The sequence below is a fragment of the Amblyomma americanum genome, chromosome 8 (assembly GCF_052857255.1).
Source record: "Amblyomma americanum isolate KBUSLIRL-KWMA chromosome 8, ASM5285725v1, whole genome shotgun sequence".
NCBI lineage: Eukaryota > Metazoa > Arthropoda > Arachnida > Ixodida > Ixodidae > Amblyomma > Amblyomma americanum.
In genome coordinates this window covers 114,872,479-114,878,478 of record NC_135504.1, presented here as the reverse complement: position 1 = coordinate 114,878,478, position 6,000 = coordinate 114,872,479, and positions in this window count along the sequence as shown.

Here is a 6,000-nt window from a genome sequence, read left to right as displayed (position 1 = left end):
CCTACGTTACGGCCTACCTCAACTGGCAGGTCACTGACAGGAACAAGATCAACACGCTGATCAGACGGGCTTACAAGACGGCGCTGGGCTTAACGGAGACCACGAGTACGGCTCGGCTCCTGCAGCTCGGCGTCCATAACACCCTAGAAGAAATAGCCGAGGCGCAGCTCACCGCGCAAATGGAGCGCCTCTCTACCACCAAGACGGGGCGCAGTATACTGACATCCCTGGGTTACAACCCCCGAACCCCCAGCCGGCAACCATGCGAGATCAGCGAGGAGGCGCGGGCTCACATCCATGTGGACCCCATCCCGAAGAACGTGCACCCCGAATACAACCAAGAACGGCGGCAGGCACGGGCCCAGGCCCTCATCGAGAAACACGCCCAAGACTCGCACGCCCGGTACGTGGACGCAGCGGAATACAAACGAGAAGGCTTCGCGGCAGTGGTCGTTGCGGCGGCTACCGGCACCACGACAACGGCAGCGAGCGTGCGGTGCACGGACGCCACAGACGCCGAGGAGGTTGCCATCGCTCTAGCGATCTCCGAGGCCGAGTGTCACACCGTGCTCAGTGACTCGAGGAACGCCGTGCGCAACTTTGCCAAGGGGCGAGTGAGCGCGCCGGCGGCCGCCATCATCGGCAAGCTCCAGCCCCAAGACCGCCGCAGCACCATCCGTATCAAGTGGTTCCCGGCGCATGCGGGCGAGTGTGCATCCTCGCCGAACCACAACGAGACGGCCCATTCGGCGGCACGAGCGCTTACCCTCCGCGCCCCCGAGAGTGACCGTTCCGTGTGGTGGTTCGAAACCAAGGACCGCGTAACCAGTTATGGCGAAGTTACCATGTGTTACCGCCTAGCTCGACGGACAATGCCGCCTCCCCACCCGGCACTCAGTCGGGAGGAGGCCGTCATCCTAAGACAGATACAGACCGGGTCACTCCTCGCCCCGGCAGTGCTACACGTACTTCACCCAGAACTCTATCCGAGCGATGTGTGCAATGTTTGTGCAGCTGGTCCGGCGGACCAATGGCACATCATGTGGGACTGTGCCAGGTTTCCGACCGAGGCTACCTCCAGGATATACCCGCCCGAACTTCAAAGTGCAGTGCAGTCTGCAGACTAGGACATTCAACTATGGGCCGTCCAGCAGGCCCGGGGTGCGCTCGAAAAGCACAATCCTCACGACCCACCCCAAACGGGCCGAACGGGGGTAGTGCAGAGGAGGGCATAACCCCGGGTCGACGCTTGGCCAGCGTCACGACGCGTCAAACCGTCGGTTGCCGGCATTCTCAATAAAGTTTTTCCTACCTACCTACCTACCTACCCAGGCAAGTTTTTTATGCAGTTAAAAAACGCATGCTTCAAGCATTGTTCTGAAAACTTCTGGTGGCCAGTTAATTCCGAGTGAAATATGCGTTGATTTTTTAAACGATGTGTTCACGGCTGCTTCTACTAACAATATTGTATTGCTTATCCGCGTTTCGATGGAGGCAAAACGCAGAAGGCGCCCGTGTGCTGTGCGATGTCAGTGCACGTTAAAGAACCTCAGGTGGCCGAAATTACAGCGGCTTCCTCCACTACGGTAAATTTTTACCTCTTTATTCTTTCACTACGGCCTTTATCTCTTTCTTTGCGGCGTGATTGAGGAGCCCGCCGAGATGTGACACTCTTGTAGAAGCTGGCTGGGCCGATTTCCAAACCTTTTCTGTCTTGCACGAGCGTTCGAGCTGACGTTTCAGGTATCAGAACACCAACGAGAAACAAATCCTCAGCTACTTTGTTTTCGTTTACAGTCAGAGAGGCACCCTGAGGGTTAAGTTAGCCAAAACTACCACTAAACAGCTTCAGCATGAATATTTATAGAGAACCAAAAACGAAGTGAGCGCAGACCTTTTTACTTTCGCCTGCTCTGTTCATACCGAGTTCACGGAGGAACCAATGCTTTTACCGCTTCTTCGCGCCGCAAATGTCTTCCGATTTTTTTCTATTAGTGGTCCAACGTCTGACGTGACGGCTCGTCTAGAGTAGAGCCCCGTAAGTATTGAACGCGCTGATTGTGCCCTTAGAACATTTTGAAATGGGTGCACGAAATGCAATGTGAGATTTGATCTGTTAACCTAACGGTCATTTAAAAAAGCATTCAATTGGAATGTTCTCACGAAATCTGTCACTCCTGCACACTTTTCCGGCTTATTCGAAATGCGTTCGGTAACTAAGCATGTCCGGAAGATTTTCGTAATAAATTAGGAGTGTACGAAAAATTGACATTGCTTTCAGGTGTTGTTCTTTGGTGTCGCAACTTTCCCCATTGATTGATAACGATTAGCGTCTGAAATGTCCATATTAGCCGCAGTTCTGTCTTTACTACGATTTTATGGACATATCAAGAAAACTTATATTCAAGAAAGTACCGGCATATTTTCTTCCTATTATTAGTGTTCATTACACCACAATCCTTGAGCACCAACAGGAGTTTAAATCGCCTGCTGAGATTCACTACCTCATGTTTCGAAAACGCACAGCGTGACTGCAGTCTTTCTAAGTTCTCTCAACCATTTAAGATCGCGCTAGTGGAAGTACCTCGGCATCACCTACCCTCCTTGCTGTTCTGTATATGCTGCGTGTCGGAAGGATAACAGAAACCAACAAACAGCGTAGAACAAGCCAAATTGTGTGCATGTGACACACCAGGGGGTGACAACGTCTTCCTTTATCTAATCAAACTTGTCTTAGTGCGGTCGCTGCATCTAATCTGCAGCTTCATTTCTTACTGCTCCGAACTGTGTATACTGATAACCACTACTCTCCCGATGATGTATCTCCAAGGTGTCCTTTATATTTTTTTTGTTACCCGTTTGCTCTCTTCCATTAGTTATCCATTTAAAACGCTCTCCTTCAAGGGATAGCCAAAAATGGAGCATTGACTACTCTAGCATTTCTATTATTTCCTGCCCAACTGTGATCCTACGCCACAAACAAGGCTACAAACAAGACGTATAGCACGAACCGTGCTATCTGTCATTAGAATATTAAGAAAGCTGCTCAACAGAAGCGGCCAGGTCCGATAAACCGGAGTTAGAGTGACGACATGGGCAATAAAATGACGCCGGAGAAAATTGTCACCGATATAAGGCACACATCGAGACACGCACTCTATACCAACCCTACTTTTTCGCAAGCATGCATTACAGTCCAGGGAAAACAACCGCAATGTATCCGGCGCGGATATAGAAAAACGCTGTTCTATCGGGTGGCCGAGGAATGCGTCAACGCGTCGTGGCGACGTGTCCTACTTCGGAACCAGCCCCTTTCTGGCGCATAATTTTCGGGGTCTGCGCGACGCCTGCAGAGTGCTTGGCAGTGGGCGTCAATAAGATAAGCGCACTATACTTGCGCGGATTAGCCATTCTATACGAGCAACGAAAATGGTATAAACGACAGAACGCTGGTGACAGTCTGAAGAGTCAGCTTGTGATCTGCGTCTATCTTGCCGAAGCTTGCGACTTATGTTCGTGTGTGCGTACGACTATTATTTTATTCAGAAAGAAAAACAACCTTTTCAGACCAAGTTTGTTTGAAAAAAGTTTTGCAAAGGACCGTAACCTTTACTCACATTTTTCTGCGTACGATATTAAGTCTATGCACAATAATTTGATGAATAATTGATAAGTTTTATATACCAAAGAAATGATTTCGTGTTGGAGTGGAGACCTCAGCAAGTCTTTAGATCCGTTCCTGTCCCATGTTTCCGATTCCGAAGTTCTGCGCCAGCGAACACGCGCTCTAATTCCTCCGTGTTCGCACCCTCTCCACCGTAGTCTTACTCGGCAGGAGGAGGTATCCGTGCGTCGGATTCGGGCAGGGGCGGCTCTGACAACATCTGTCCGTCATCGGTGGCGTGCCAAAGATCTGCCAGCACCTGACAGGTGCCTTCACTGCAGCGCTGCACCGGACATTTGTGATGTGCGGTACTTGTTGTGGACGTGCCCAGCGACGGCTGCTATCAGAAAACGGCTCCTCAGGGAGGTGGGCCTGCGGTGGAACCACGAAAATGACTACATGAAGTGGACTATGGACAACCGTTTCATTAGCAACCTCTGCGACTACCTCAGCGCAACGGTTCTTCACTCCTTCTTTTAACCTTCAATCCCGTGCATTTCTTCTCTTCCCCCTTCCTATTTTCAACTTATGCCTCATGGCACACTTCTCGAATAAAAAAAAAGTCTTTAGACAAACTGGAGAATTTCACTGGACAAAGAGGTACCAGTTCAATTGTGTCCTTTAATTTATCCTTGATCAATAAGCGGCTACGCGAGAATGCTCATGCGTAGAACCCTCGAGTATGTGAACGATCAAACGTACAGGTGCACCAAAAGAAGAACGCAGCACGAACCTGCTTCCCGGCGCGCTTTATTGGGTGAAGCGCATGCAGACAGCTAGGGTCCGGCGGACGCATCTTCCAGCTTTGATGCTCGGCTTTCGTTTGACACTGGCGCAGCAGGGCTGCTTCACCCACTGTTTGTCAGGGGCACTTTTATTGTTTCATGAAAGTGTTTGTTGCTGGCGCACCAAGATTCGGTGGTTGAAGAATAAGCACGAAGCCAAGCGTGAACAATGGCAGGCAGGCATTCTGAAAGTTGTCGCATTCTTCACGAAACAGAACTCGCGGGCCGCCAAAGTACAACTCTTTCGGCAGGATGCGTGCTAACCATAAATGTCGGAATGTGTCATTAAAAACGGCCTTTACACGCGCTAAGTAAATAGCGCGGCTTTGCAGTTACCGGAAAATGGCAAACGTGGATAGTTGAAAATCAGTCCACCGGACCAAGCCGGACTGCAGGCTCTTCCGCTACTAGAAAGCGCTGGGATTTAGTTCGTCCAACACTCGCAAGCTTGGTTTTAGTGTGAAATAACTGCAACGAAGGTTTGCAGCCTTTCAAAATCGTATGTGGTATGTGCACCTCGGGAGCATTTAAAAAAGACGCACGAAAAGAAATCACATTAATATACACGTCTGGGAGTCGAACCCGCGCGGACTGAACAGATCAACTTCAGAGGCCGCTGCGCGAGACCGCTAGGCTATCAACGCAGCAGAACCGTTACGGCGGTAAACTGCAGCACACTCTCACGCTGTGAATTGCAGAGGGTCTTATTCATCCCCCTGCGGCGCGGACAGTTAAGTGCCTTTATTTTTCTCAGAAACAGCGCAAGGTTAAGACACTCTTGATTATGAGGGGAGAAAAGGCGCATAGCTGGCTCCCCTGGGTAAGTGGACCACTCAATCATGTTGTGAGGTATGCGGTGGTGGTGCCCACCTGCAGATAATAATAATAATAATTGGTTTTTTGGGGAAAAGAAATGGCGCAGTATCTGTCTCATATATCGTTGGACACCTGAACCGCGCCGTAAGGACAAGGATAAAGGAGGGAGAGAAAGAAGAAAGGGAGAGAGGTGCCGTAGTGGAGGGGTCCGGAATAATTTTGACCACCTGGGGATCTTTAACGTGCACCGACATCGCACAGCACACGGGCGCCTTAGCGTTTTTCCTCCATAAAAACGGAGCCGCCGCGGTCGGGTTCGGACCCGGGAACTCCGGATCAGTATAGACGAGCGCCCTAACCACTGAGCCACCGCGGCGGGTCCCCACCTGCAGAAAACCGTGCTTTCGTACAACACTTCGCGTTTAGCAATGTACACCGCAAGTCAATTTTTACTTTGGCAACACCTCTGCACTCTCTGTGAAAAGTAATGGTGCCTCACGGTTTGCTTGTTAGTGCAGAGTGATGACACCTATGAAGTTCATAATTTTCTTCTTATCACTGAGCCGTCGTCCATACCTTTCAATACCGTTTTATCTTTATAGCGCTCGTAAATGATGCACTCAATGATACACAAGCTACACATATTGCCTGAAAAAACTTAATCGAGGCTGTAGATACAAAAGTGAACACCGGAAAAAAGCATTTACTGCCGGACGCCGAGTAACCCTGGTATTT